This window comes from Gossypium arboreum, chromosome 4, assembly GCF_025698485.1.
Source record: "Gossypium arboreum isolate Shixiya-1 chromosome 4, ASM2569848v2, whole genome shotgun sequence".
Taxonomy (NCBI): Eukaryota; Viridiplantae; Streptophyta; class Magnoliopsida; order Malvales; family Malvaceae; genus Gossypium; species Gossypium arboreum.
Window position 1 is genome coordinate 102672793 of NC_069073.1, and position 14403 is coordinate 102687195.

Consider the following 14403-nt stretch of genomic DNA (forward strand, 5'->3'; position numbering starts at 1 on the left):
ATCCCAACGCTCGCTTAGCAAACTTTCTGGAATTTTGTGTTACATTTAAAATCAATGGCGTTTCTGATGATGCCATTCGTCTTCGGTTATTCCCTTTTCATTAAGGAACAATGCTAAACAGTGGTTGAACTCATGACCTCGAGGGTTAATTACTATTGGGGAACAAATGACTGGAAAATTTTTACTAAAATATTTTTCGCCAGCTAAAACGGCTAAATTACGTAATGATATCTCTTCTTTTGTGCAGATGGATTCAGAAACCCTCTACGATGCATGAGAGAGATACAAGAACTTACTGAGAAGGTGCCCTCACCATGGGTTACCACTTTTGCTCCAAGTTTAAACATTCGACAATGGTCTGAATCCTTCGACTCGACAAATGGTTGAAGCAGCTGCTGGCGGAACCATCAATAATAAACACCTGAAGATGCCTATGAGTTTATTGAGGAGATGTCACTGAATAACTATCAGTGGCAAGTCATGAGGACAAAGCCAACGAAAACAATCAGTGTTTATAACGTCGATTTGGTCACCATGCTGTCAAATCAGGTAGAACTCTTGAATAAAAAGATTGATGGTTTTCTTAGTTCTTCACAGGTTCATCCAGTAATGCAGTGCGAAGCAAGTAGCGGTGGAACAAGCCATTCGAAGTATCAACCTTATGCCCATAACATGGATAACAAGCAACTAAACTACATGGGTAATAATCCTGGACCTCAAAACAATCCATTTAGTAACACTTACAATGCAGGTTGGAGGAACCATCCCAATTTTTCGTAGGGAGGCCAAGGAAATCAAAGACCACAACATCCTCCGGGTTTTCAACAGCCACCCTACCAGTTGGAAAAGCAGCTGAACCTTGAAGAGATGCTCTCAAAGTTTATATCAGTGTCAGAAACTCGTTTCTAGAACACCGAGACAACACTTAAGAATCAACAAGCATTGATCCAAGGGCTCGAAACTCAGATAGGCCAGCTTTCCAAACTAGTCTCCAAACGACCACAAGGTAGTTTGCCAAGTAATACTGAACCCAACCCAAAGGAACAGCTCAACACGATTAATGTTCAAGATGAAGAAGGATTTGTAGAGCATGAACCAGAATCGCGGCAAGAAACTGTGGTAAGCAAAGGTCAAGATGAGGTAGTTCAAAATACAACCAAATCAGTAAATGTCGAATATAAACCTCGTATACCATACCCCAACGCGACAAGCAAAGACCGCTCAGATAAAAAATTTAGTTAATTCCTTAAACTCTTAAAAATTACGTATTAACTTACCGTTTATTAAAGCTCTATCGTAGATGCCAAACGCAATGAAATTTTTAGCAAATAAGCGAAAGTTGGGCGAGGCGTCGCATGTGGAGCTAAACGTAGTGTGCTCAGCTATTCTAAAAAATAAGATAACGAACAAACTAAAAGATTCAAGGAGTTTTACGATTCCTTGCTTAATTGGTAGTTTAGATGTTAATGATGCATTAGCTTATTTAGGGGCAAGCATCAACGTCATGCCTTATAAAATGTTTAAGTAACTAGGTCTCGGGAAACCCAAACAGACTAGGATGAGCATTCAACTAGCAAATAAAACTATAAGACTTCCTAGTGGTATTATTGAAGATGTTCTAGTAAAAATCGATAAGTTTATATTCCCTGTTGACTTCATTGTTTTAGACATAGAGGAGGATAGCAACACTCCTTTAATTTTGGGAAGGCCCTTTTTAGCAACTGATAAAACAATTATTGATGTTGGGACAGGTGAGCTCACGCTTCACGTAGGGGACGAAACACTCACCCTTCAAGCTCTCAATTCTGACAACACATCATAAATTGAAGGTGATCGTATAAACCATTCTATTAAAACTGACCACATGATACAACCCACTTTGTAGGAGATAAGTCTGAATAAAGTACATGAGCTACTCTCAAACAATAGTAAAGTATCTATTCATGAAGAACGAAGGCTGCAAATAGAGGAGCTAGATGAATGATGAACACATAAACTGAGAACACACGATAAACCAAAGCTACGCCAAGACGAGCTTGATACCTCTCCAAATCAACTTAAAATTGGAGATAAAGTCTTATTAGATGCCGGAGATCCCCACATTGTCACTACCACACCGAATGAGGAAATCCCTCTTATGGTACTCAGTATTTTTCCATTCGGTACGGTGGAGGTGAGTCATCCCAAGTTCAGCACTTTTGAGGTAAACGATACCCGTTTAAAACCTTATTTTCAGATTGATAGTAGGAATGAGAAGTATAAACTCCTAGAACCACCATGATCATTCAACGGAGAGGTAAGTCTAGCTTAGACTATAAATAAGCGCTTGCAAAACTAACTATATTAACTTCTTCCAAAATTTAGTCTTCAACATCTAACTTACTAACGGAGCTCTTTAATATAGGTTTTCCACAGAGACATGGCCAAGCACACGGGCATGCTTATGGCCGTGTGAAAACAGGGCAAGGATTCCCCAATATTGGCTATGATACAACGCCACGGCCGTGCTACATGGCTCTGGTCAAGCCTGCCAAAACAACACGGGCGTACGTCACGCCCGTTTGGAAGACCCGTGGCTGAAACTGAGAATCTAGCACGGGAGTGCGACACACCCGTGGTTGAACCTATCAAATTAACACGGGTGTGGGAGAAGCGAACAAAGCTAGACACGGTTGTGTGACACGGCCGTGTAAATCCACATGCCCAAGGTACACGAGTGTGGGACAAATTTTCGATGCACCCAAATAGGAAAAGCACGAACCACACGGGCTTCTGCACCGACCGTGCCACTTGAAAAATTAGAATAATTATCTTACTTTATTTTTCTTTTATTTAGTTTTTAAGATTCATTTGTTTTACTTTTAAAAACGACTTACCTTCAGAGTCAAGCTTGCCATCCAGAGTTATCTCCAATACTCGATCTCGCCAATCTAAGAAGATCATCCATTCTTAATACAGGAAGTTTCACTTCTCCCTCTATCTTCTTTTTATACTTTAATATCTATCTTTGTACATTAAGGGAAATGTACAACTTAAGTGTGGGGGGGGTACTTATTTGATTATCAGAAAAATCCCTGAATGATTGCCTTGTTCTCTTGAAAAGCTTTCATGTCATATTTAGGATAAATTTTAATTAATTTATGATTTTGATTGATATATCTTGAATTAAAACATAGGCAATTATGCATTGATTGTTTAAACTTTAAGACATTAGAGAATCAAGCATGATGAGTTGATTTTTAAAAATTCAAAATCTTAGGCTGTTTCCCCAAAGTTTAGGTATTACTTTGAATTGGAATTCACAAGTTTTAAACATCAAAAAGCCATAATTTTTGTGATATCTTTTAGCCTCTTGAGCATCTATTAATTCTTTCATGCTCACTTTTATTATTGCTTTGAGTGCGTCAGTATTGAACTGTTATTCTAAAACTTGCTTGATTATTCATGTCGAGACCACAACATTTGATTTGATATGTCAAAATGATTAAGGCACTTAGGATTAACCCACCCATGCCATGAAAAGCGTACCTCCACGATTAACCCCTAGTAAACCCCCTTGAGCCTAACAAACCATTCTTTGTATTACCCTTAATATTAACCCTTAACCCATTATTGTTGAAATCCCCTAAATTAATCCTTATTTTTGTCGAGATTTGAGTTGAATGGATTGCTTAGCTATGTTTTTTTCATAATAGTTAGTCTATGTTATTTAACATGTTCTTAAAAAAAACTACGTATATTTATTAGTAATTTTATATGCTGAGAAGAAGCTCTGTTGTACACAAGTGAAGATTAACTCTTTTTCTAGTTAGGCAATTTTTCAATTCAACCTCGATTCTAACCTTTTCCTTCAGCTTGTGACCACACCCCCTAACCAAGCCTCATTACAACTCTCTAAAGACCTTTTGATTGATGTATCATCTTAAATTATAGTGCTGGAGATTTGATTTTCATGCAAACCTATGGTAATGACTTTTCATTATTGACTATTGAGTGCTTCATTTATTGTTCTTAAACACCTCGAGTGATTTGAGTGAACTTTTAGTGAGGATGTAAAACTCTATGAAATTCTGAATCAAAGGTAATTGCTTAGATGAGGGGAGACACCTATGTTTGCATGAATAAAATGCTCAACTTGGAATGTTTTGAACTTTTATGTTCTTTTAGTTGAATTCTCAATGTATGATTACTTATGGATTAATGTGAGATATTATCGATAGAAATTATAAGTTGAGAAGAATTTATTTTGATTATGAGTTGAGAATTTTTCTTGAGGACAAGCAAATGCTTAAGTGTGGGGGTATTTGATAAACCGTAAATTATACATACTTTTGCCCCATGTTTAATGCATTTTATGGATGATTTCCCATTAGAATTGGTGAATTCGATGCTCCTAATGCTTTAATTTCATGTTTTATACTTCGAAGAGCATAGAAGAGGAAAAGGAACGAGAAACGGGCCAAAAACGGAGAAAATGGGCCAAAGTACAAAATCAACATGGCCTAGACCTCCTCACACGGGTAGACCACACGGTCGTGTCAATTTGGCAGGCTCGAACACGGCCTGAAGTAATCAAACACGGGCGTGTGCCATGGGCGTGTCCTTGCCAAGCCCAAGTTGAGTCCAATTCGGAAAAGGCTAATTTTGAGGGCTTTTAGGCATTCCAAAGCCTATAAATACACCCTAGAGAAGGAAGAAAAGGAGACGGAGAATAGGGAATAAGGAATTACTCCAAAGAAGCTGATTGATCCGTCTTAGAAGCCGGATTCATCATTAAGATTGAAGATCTCTCCTCAATTTCTCTTCAGGAATTTTGGGTTTTCTTTATGTTTTGTATTGTTTATTCTTCTGAGATGCTTTCTTATTTAGTTATGAACTAAAACCCCTAAATACCTAAGGGGAATGAAAGCTAAGACGAATCTTAAATGAAATATTAAATGAAATAAAATGGGAAAAATAACACAAAATGATCATCTTCTCCATATTGTTGCTGCCGAATTTTACCTCTCCCCATAGATAGGGTTTCTTTAACTTTCAAGCTTCATAGTAAGTGATTCCATGCCCCGTTTTTAATGATTTTTATGTTTTTGAAATCCCGGTAGCTCGAATTAACTTATGCTAGCAATAATTCAACCTAGGGTTCATATTTGGAAAAATACCCATAGGTAAAATTTGTGTGTTTTGGTGTTTTATGATAGAATATGAAGTTTTAAATTATGTTAGACAACTTGTACTACTCGGTTTTGAGCGAAAACGAGTAAAAGGGCTTAATCGGTAAAAATACCTAATAGTCATAAGTACATGTTAGAGTGTCAATTTGATGCTGCCATAGAAGGGAAAAATGATCAGCATGTCATAAAACATAAGAATAAGGGATGAATTTTAATTCTCGAGCCTAGGGGCAAAAGTGTAATTATGCAAAAGTTTAGGGGCAAAAAATAATTTTTCTAAAGTTCGTATTAAAGACTATTTTGATGAATGTATGTATTAAATAAGATTAATTTAGCATTATAGATCAAGAGAAACGAGATTCAAGTCGCGATCCAGGGAAAAACAAAGTTTACGAAGAATAGGCTCGATTGCTAATATTTTGTACCGAGGTAAGTTCATGTGTAAATGTAGTAACATAATTGTCATTTTAAGCAATTTAATGTTGTTTATATGATAAGATGCTTATTATTATCATGAAAAGTTATGTTTTGTGGTTATCATTGAATAATATGTAATTATGTGAATTACTTGATGAGTATGAACTAGTACCGAGTATCGGTTCCGATATTCCGTGAAAGATGGAAAAGATGTGAGATCGAGGAAAAATCCTGTTTGAACCTTAGGAATAGATTCGAATACAAGTGACATGTCACTAGGATATTTGAGTTCCGAACTCATTGAGTTGAGTCCGAGTTCGTGAGATGTAACTAGGCATCCGAACTCGTTGAGTTGAGTCCAAGTTCACTTATGGATGCGAACGCCCAAGCTCGTTGAGTTGAGTCCGAGTTCACTTATGGGTGGGTTACATGGTAGCTTGGAAGCTCCGCAGGCTATTGAGTTTGTCTAGCTGCGGGTATGGCACTTACGTTCATAAAATCTACGTATTCAAATTATATTCTGATGTGTTCAACGGGTGAATCTTAAGTGAATGAGAAGAATGCCTAAAACGAAGGTGATATATTGGTAAGTGTGGTGAATGAGAAAATTTGGCATGTATGTGCTTAAATCCAAGGGTTGAGAACTTGGTATGATGAAATCGTAGAAAGATATTAAATGCAAATGAAACACGAATGTCTTGATGTTGTTTATGCAAATGATGTTTTATGTGGAATTGCATGCTTATGTTACTTGCTATTTGCATGTGAACTTACTAAGCATTTATGCTTACCCCTTTCTTTTCATTCATCCTAGTTGTTGACAAGTCGGCTTGAGAATCGGGATAGGTCGAAGACTCGTTCACACTATCCAAAGGCCTAAATTGGTAAAATGGCTTGTGTGTTTTGAATGTGCCATGTATGGAAAAATACTCACTTTGTGTAAATGATCTTATGATATGGCTATGGTTTGGCAAGAAAAGGGTTTGTAAATGATTAGCCATTGGAATGGCCAATCTAAGTCATATTTGATGTTATGTATGTTTAAAATGCTATTTAGTCCATGAAAATATATAGTAAAGTAAAATTTGCCATAAAACAGAATCTGACAGCAGCAGTGATGTAAATTCAAAAAATCATTAAAAATATTAGAAATTGAATTTAATGATGAATATGTTAAGGAATTGAAGCTTAATCAGTCTATTTTCATATGGATTGAACAAAACAAGTATATGAATTATATTTATAAGATATTTGAATTTTTGTGAAATAGGGCCAGAGTGATTTTTGGATCCCCTGTTCTGACTTTAAGAATTCACCATAAATTTTAAAACAATAATTAGAAGTCATTATTTATATTTAAAGATTCCTTATTGAGCCTAGTCTTAAGAGAAACAAACGGCATAGTCATTGAAATTCTGTGTAGAGAGAAATCTGATTCGTAATACACAGAGGTCAAAGAAGTCCCTGAAACAAGGGAGACTTCAACTAATAAACTGTACTAATTGGCGCTACTAAAAATTCTAGAAAAAATTTAGTAGATAGATATATGAGTCTAGTTTCAGGAAAAATTTACGGAATTGGATTTCAAGCTTTGGAACTCGAGATATGAATTTTTAAGTGACTATAACGCAGATTGTCAGCTTGTCTGGAAGTTTTAAAAATAAATTGTTTGAGCTGTATAAGTAATGAATTAAGTCCGTTAACACATCGTATTCAACTCCGACGACGGTCTCGAGTACGGGGCATTACATTTAGCGGATTTCAACAATAATGATTTAAGGGTTAATATTAAGGGTAATACAAGAAATGGCTTGTTAGGCTCAAGGGTGTTTACTAGGGGTTAATCATGGAGGTAGGCTTTTCATGGCATGAGTGGGTTAGTCCTAAGTTCCTTAATCATTTTGACATATCAAATCAAATGGTGTGGTCTCGACATGCATAATCAAGCAAGTTCTAGAATAACAGTTCAATACTGACGCACTCAAAGCAATAATAAAAGTGAGCATGAAAGAATTAATAGATGCTCAAAAGGCTCAAAAATCTCACAAAAATTATGGCTTTTTGATGTTTAAAACTTGTGAATTCCAACTCAAAGTAATACCTAAACTTTGGGGAAACAACCTAAGATTTTAAATTCTTAAAAATCAACTTATCATGCTTGATTCTCTAATGTCTTGAGGTTTAAACAATCAATGCATAAATGCCTATGTTTTAATTCAAGATATATCAATCATCGTCATAAATCAATCAAATTTTATCCAAAATACGATATGAGAGCTTTCCAAGAGAACAAGGCAGTCATTCAGGGATTTTTCTGTTAATGGAATAAATATCCCCCCACACTTAAGATATACATTGCCCTCATTGTACAAAGATAGATATTAGAATAAAAATAAGATAAGGAGAGAAGTGAAACTTCATGTATGATGAATTCCTCGAACTGGAGTTTTGGAGAATGATCGGTTCGAGAGTGGAGGAGGATACTCCGGCGGTCATTGATCACGAGGTTTCGTGATAGGTTTTAATTATTTATAATTACTCATTCTTGAACTAACTATTATCGTGATGTAGGAAAGTGTACCTATCGAACAGTAACATAGTTTTACCAAGACCGGATTGTCGAACCCAAAGGAACTAAAAGTACTAGTAATGACTGTCTTTTTATTATCTAGCCTAAGAATAACGGGGTTTTGTTTTAATTAACTAATTATCTAAGCTAAGAACGCACAGAGAAAAGAATTGGGGAATTGCTTTTGGGAAAATCGATTGACTTGAGACAATACCTAAGGAAAAATCCACTTAGACATTACTTGTTATTCTGCCTCCGAATCGGACGATTTATTCATTCAACTTGTTCTGTAGAGATCCCCAAGTTATGTTATTATCCCTATTCAAGAGTAATAACGTCTAATCCCTAGATTGAATAACTGAGACTTTTCTCTAATTACCACTCTAGGGTTGCATTAACTCGATCCATGGATCCCCTTATTACGTTTCATCCTAATCTAGCAAAATCTTGTAACCCTATTTCTAGGCGCGCAATCAACTCCGCTTAATTATGAAAAATGTACTCTTAGACAGGGTCTATTCCTCCTCTGAATAAGAGCTTGTCTTGAATCAGTATCCTAGGATATTAAAACAAGAATTAAGAACATATAATTAAGAACAAGTTAAATATTTATCATATGATTCAGAAAATAATAACAAGATTCGTCTTAGGTTTCATTCCCCTAAGGTATTTAGGGGTTTTAGTTCATAACTAAATAAAAAAACATCTCAGAAGAATAAAGAATACAAAACATAAAGAAAACCCAAAACTCCTGAAGGGAAATTGAAGAGATATCTTCAGTCTTGATGATGAATCCGGCTTTTGAGATGGATCAATCAGCTTTCTTGGAGTAATTCCTTACCCCCTCTTCTCCGTCTCCCTTTTCTTTCTCCTCTAGGGTGTATTTATAGGCTTTGGAATGCTTAAAGGCCCTCAAAATTAGCCTTTTCCGAATTGGACTCAACTTGGGCTCGGCAGGGACACGCCCGTGTGCGATTATTTCAGGCCTTGTTCGAGCCTGCCAAATTGACACGGTCGTGTAGTTTGCCCGTGTGAGGAAGTCCAGGCCGTGTTGAGTTCGTACTTTGGCCCATTTTCTCTATTTTTGTCTCGTTTCTCATTCCTTTCGCTCCTCTATTCTCTCCTAAGTATAAAAGATGAATTTAAAGCATTAGGAGAATTGAATTCACTAATTCTAATGAGGAATCATCCATAAAATGCCTTAAACATGGGGTAAAAATAGGTATAATTTACTGTTTATCAGTCGTAGAGGTTCATTAGTACATAAGTCCTGCGCCAAAAGAATATTATATCTAGTGGTAGCTTTGGTCGTGATCGATCTGGACATGGCAGTCATGGAGAACCTTTCTCGGTGGAGTTTTTAGTTCCTATGCGATGATTAGCTTAAGAGCTCTATATAACTATGATAAAATCAGGAACTTTTTAGGGGATATTAGGAAGAATAATTACTCATAAAAAAAACTGAAATTGATAATTAAAAATAATATTCTAAAATCTAATAAAAATAAAAAAGTAGTTTTAATTAAAATTAAAAACATAAAATAATAAATAAATGTTTTTAAACATCTTCATCGCTGGATTGTTCACGAGGTGGGACTAGCGATGAGATGTGGAGGTGCTAATAAATCTACTATAGAGTAGCATCAATGTTGTCAAATCGTTGAAAACACTACTGCTCGAATCGAGTGAGGCCCTCAGAGATGTCAGCATATGAAGTCGCCGCATGAACTGGACGAGAGCGTGGTGGTGGCTGGGATGGTGGATCCTCGTGCTGTGGAAGGACATCATTAAGAATGTCCTAGCAGGCCTCCTTCGCGGTAGATTGGGTGAGACGATATTGAGGAGGGTAGGTTTCTCGTCACCTCTCAATCATCCTCATACTAAGCATGCTCGAGATGCCTTGTGGAGACATCTGGCCAATGTGGGTCAAGGGCGATTCTTGGGCCGCGGTGTCAAGGAGCCTGAAGTGTCGAGCCAATCGCGTCACATAGGGGCCAATGGAGATGACCCCCTTCCTATGCCACTCTGTCTGGTGCTGAATCGCGAGGGTGATGAAATAGGCAAGGTCGATGACGTGCCCGTGCGACATGCACCATAAAAAGTAGGCATCGTGAGTGTTGATGTTGCCAGTCTCTCTCGCCTTCTTGTAATCGTTTGAGCAAAAATGGCGTGTAGGTACCTTAGGGAAGGTGGAAGAACTGATGCCTTGGAGCGGCTAGGATTGTAGGGGGCAGCGCCAGGGGCCAAAGTGTGCCAGCACTTCGAGGGAGAGAAGTGTATGTGGCGAGTGAGAGCATGTAGTTAATTCTCCTCCTTGAACTCCTCCGTATATAGGCCCAGTGCAGCACCAAACTCTGGGACACTTAGTTGGCAGATTAATCCGCTTAGGCAAAATTGGACCGTGTCGGGATCATCGTAGTTCGTCATTACGGTCTGAAGATGGAACGTTGAGCATAGTTCCATCGTGAGCTCAAGGTATGTTGGCTCGATGATTCCAAAGAACAACTCCCAAGGGTCGGTGGCTAGGAGGGCCCCAATCGAATCAACCATCTGAACTTGTTCTATGGCAGCCCAGTCGATGCAGTGGCCCGCAATTAAAGGTCGGGCCCGAAGTATTTGGACAAGCTCTTCTCGGGGCCCTCGGAGGAACTGCAAAAGAAGGTGACGAATTTTTGTGGTTGGACCCGCGGAAGATGATGCTCCCTTCCTCTTCTTCTAGGCAGGTACGGCGATTTTCTTTCCTTGTGAAGACGACATGGTACTTGCGATTAGAATCATCAAGTCATCTTAATGAGTGTTCAAAGTAAAATGAAGATAATTTTTAAATAAAAAGACGAATTTCAGCCACAACTACTAATATTAACCAAACATAGCCAACATAATAATTTCGTGACATTATCCTTGTAATGGCATGAGAATGGGCATAGTAATGGCACGTGTATGACAAAAGAGTGAGGCTTTCCTAACAACTTGTTTTAACATGAGATGTATGATAAATAATCTAAGAATGCAAATGATAGAATAATGAGCAAAATGAAAAATAGTTCAAAAGATATGAAGATTATATTGATAATAAGCATTAGAAATAAGTAAAATAGAAGTGAAAGGAGTAAACAAACGCTAGGGGAGAGAGATTGAGTGTCAAAAATGGAGTGGGAAGCAGCGCACGGGCGTGGCAGGGAGGGCGTATGGACTTGCAGCGGCTAGGGTTAGGGTTTTTAAATGGGGAAGAAAGTGAATAGTACAGGGTATTTATAGATTTAGGGCACACGGCCAGGTAACACGCCTGTGTTCCCTAATTTTCACCCATGTGTTTCGCATTTTTCCTATTTGGGCACGTCTAAAATTTAGTACACGCCAGTGTTCTTTGGTGTGTGGGTGCACACGGCCATTTCGAATGACCGTGTCTAGCTTCATTTGTTCTCCCACGCCAGTGTATGCAAGGTCCACGCCCGTGTTAATTTAATAGGTTCGACCACGGGTACTAGACATGGGCGTGTCGAATGCCCGTGCTAGTTTCTGAGTTTTAACCACAGGTCTTCCACATGGCGTGTCGCACGCCCGTGTTGTTTTGGCAGGTTCTACCACGGCCATGTCGTACAACTGTGGCATTTTATCGTAGCCTGTGTTGGGGAAATCTTTTGCCCTATTTTCACACGGCTCTAAGCACACCCGTGTGCTTGGCCGTGTCTTGGTGGAAAAGCCCGTATTCAAGATCTCTATTAGCAAGTTAGGTGTTAAATACTAAAATTTAAAGAAATTAATATTGTTAGCACTCGAGTTGCCTCTTGAGAAGCGCTTATTTATAGTCTAAGCTTGACTTACCTCTCCGTTGAATGATCATGGTGGTTTGAGGAGTTTATACTCCTCATTCCTTCTATTAATCTCATCAAAAAAAGGTTTTAAATGGGTGTTGTTTACCTTAAAAGTGCTGAACTTGGGATGACTCACCTCGACCGTACCGAATGGGAAGGTGCTGATTACCGTGAGAAGGATTTGTCATTCGATGTGGTAGTGACAATGTGAGGATCGGCGGCATCTAATAAGACTTTATCTCCAACCTTAAGTTGATTTGGAAGGGTATTGAGTTCGTTCTATCGTAGGTTCGGTTTGTCGAGTGTTCTCAGTTTATGCGTCTGCCATTCATCTAGCTCCTCGATTTGTAGCCTTCGATCTTCATGAACAGGTCCTGTATTATTGCTTGAAAACAGTTCATGTACTTCCTCCAGACTTATTTCCTGCAAAGAAGGTTGCACCATGTTGTCAATTTTAGTAGAATGGTTTAGACGATCACCTTTAATTTCCATTGTATTGCCAGAATTGCGAGCTTGAAGAGTGAATGTTTCGTCTCCCACACGGAGTGTGAGTTCACCTGTGCCAACATCAATGATCGTTTTGGCAGTTGCTAAAAAGGGCCTTCCTAGAATTAAAGGAGTGTTGCTATCCTCCTCTATGTCTAGAACAATGAAGTCAACGGGAAATACAAATTTATCAATTTTAACTAGCACATCTTCAATAATACCCCTAGGAAATCTTATAGTTTTATCCGCTAATCGAATGCTCATCCTAGTCTGTTCGGGTTTCCCAAGTCCTAATTGCTTAAACATTTTGTAGGACATGACGTTAATACTAGCCCCTAAATCATCTAATGCATTATTAACATCTAAACTACCAATTAAGCAAGGAATTGTAAAACTCCCTGGATCTTTTATTTTGTTAGGTAGTTTATTTTGGAGAATAGCTGAGCACACTGCGTTTAGCTTCACATGAGACGCCTCGTCCAACTTCTGCTTATTTGCTAAAAGCTTTTTTAAAGATTTCATTGCGTTTGGCATTTGCGATAGCGCTTCAATAAACGGTAAGTTAATGTGTAACTTTTTTAAGAGTTTAAAGAATTTACCAAATTTTTCATCTGATCGGTCTTTCCTTGTCGCGTTGGGGTATGGCATACAAGGTTTATATTCGACATTTACTGATTTGTTTTTATTTTGATCTACCTCATCTTGACCTTTGCTTACCACAGTTTCTCGCCTCGGTTCTGGCTCAGGCTCAACAAATCCTTCTTCATCTTGAACATTAATTGCATTGAGTTGTTCCCTTGGGTTAGGTTCAGTATTACTTGGCAAGCTACCTTGTGGTCATTCGGAGATTAATTTGGAAAGCTGGCCTATCTGAGTTTCAAGCCCTTGGATCGACGCTTATTGATTTTTAAGTGCTATCTCGGTATTCTAAAAACGAGTTTCTGACACTGATATAAACTTTGAGAGCATCTCTTCAAGGTTCGGCTTCTTTTCCTATTGATAGGGTGGCTGTTGGTAACCTGGAGATAGTTTTGGTCTTTGATTTCCTTGACCGCCCCACGAGAAATTGGGGTGGTTCCTTCAACCCGCATTGTAAGTGTTACTATACGGATTGTTGTGAGGTCGAGGATTATTACCCATGTAATTTAATTGCTCGTTATCCATGTTGTAGCCATAGGGTTGGTATTCCGAATGGCTTGTTTCACCTCCACTTGCTTCGCACTGCATTACTGGGTGAACCTGTGAAGAACTAAGGAAACCATCAATTTTGTTATTCAAGAGTTCTACCTGATTAGAGAGCATGGTGACCGAATCGACGTTATAAACACCGGTTATTTTTGTTGGCTTTGATCTCATGACTTGCCACTAGTAGTTATTCAATGAAATTTCTTCTATGAACTCATAAGCATCTTCAGGTGTTTTATTATTGATGGTTCCACCAGCAGCTGCGTCAACCATTTTTCGAGTCGAAAGATTTAGGCCATTATGGAATGTTTGAACCTGAAGTCAAAGAGGTAACCCATGGTGAGGACACCTTCTTAGTAAGTCCTTGTATTTCTCCCTTGCATCGTAAAGTGTTTCTAAATCCATCTGCACAAAAGAAGAGATATCATTACGTAATTTAGCCATTTTAGCCGGCGGAAAATATTTTAGTAAAATTTTTTTGGTCATTTGTTCCCAAGTAGTATTTGGCCCTCGTGGTAACGAGTTCAACCACTGTTTAGCTTTGTTCCTTAATGAAAAAGGGAATAACCGAAGACGAATGGCATTGTCAGAAACGCCATTAATTTTAAATGTATTGTATAGTTCCAAATTTTGCTAAGTGAGCGCTGGGATCTTCATCCTGCAAACCATCAATTTGAACAAATTGTTGTATCATTCGAATAGTGTTAGGTTTTAGTTCAAAAGTATTTGTAGCTACAGCAGGTCTAACTATGCTTGATTC

General features: G+C 38.1%; 2 non-coding genes across 2 annotated transcripts; one reads left to right on the forward strand and one right to left on the reverse strand.

The window, feature by feature from the left end:
• Window positions 1–214: 214 nt before the first annotated feature.
• Window positions 215–321, reverse strand: LOC128292263 (small nucleolar RNA R71). The gene has a single exon (XR_008282247.1). It is a non-coding gene; the product is annotated as a small nucleolar RNA R71 (small nucleolar RNA).
• A 13653-nt stretch (window positions 322–13974) lies between these two features.
• LOC128291973 (small nucleolar RNA R71) lies at window positions 13975–14081 on the forward strand. The gene has a single exon (XR_008281957.1). It is a non-coding gene; the product is annotated as a small nucleolar RNA R71 (small nucleolar RNA).
• Window positions 14082–14403: the final 322 nt, after the last annotated feature.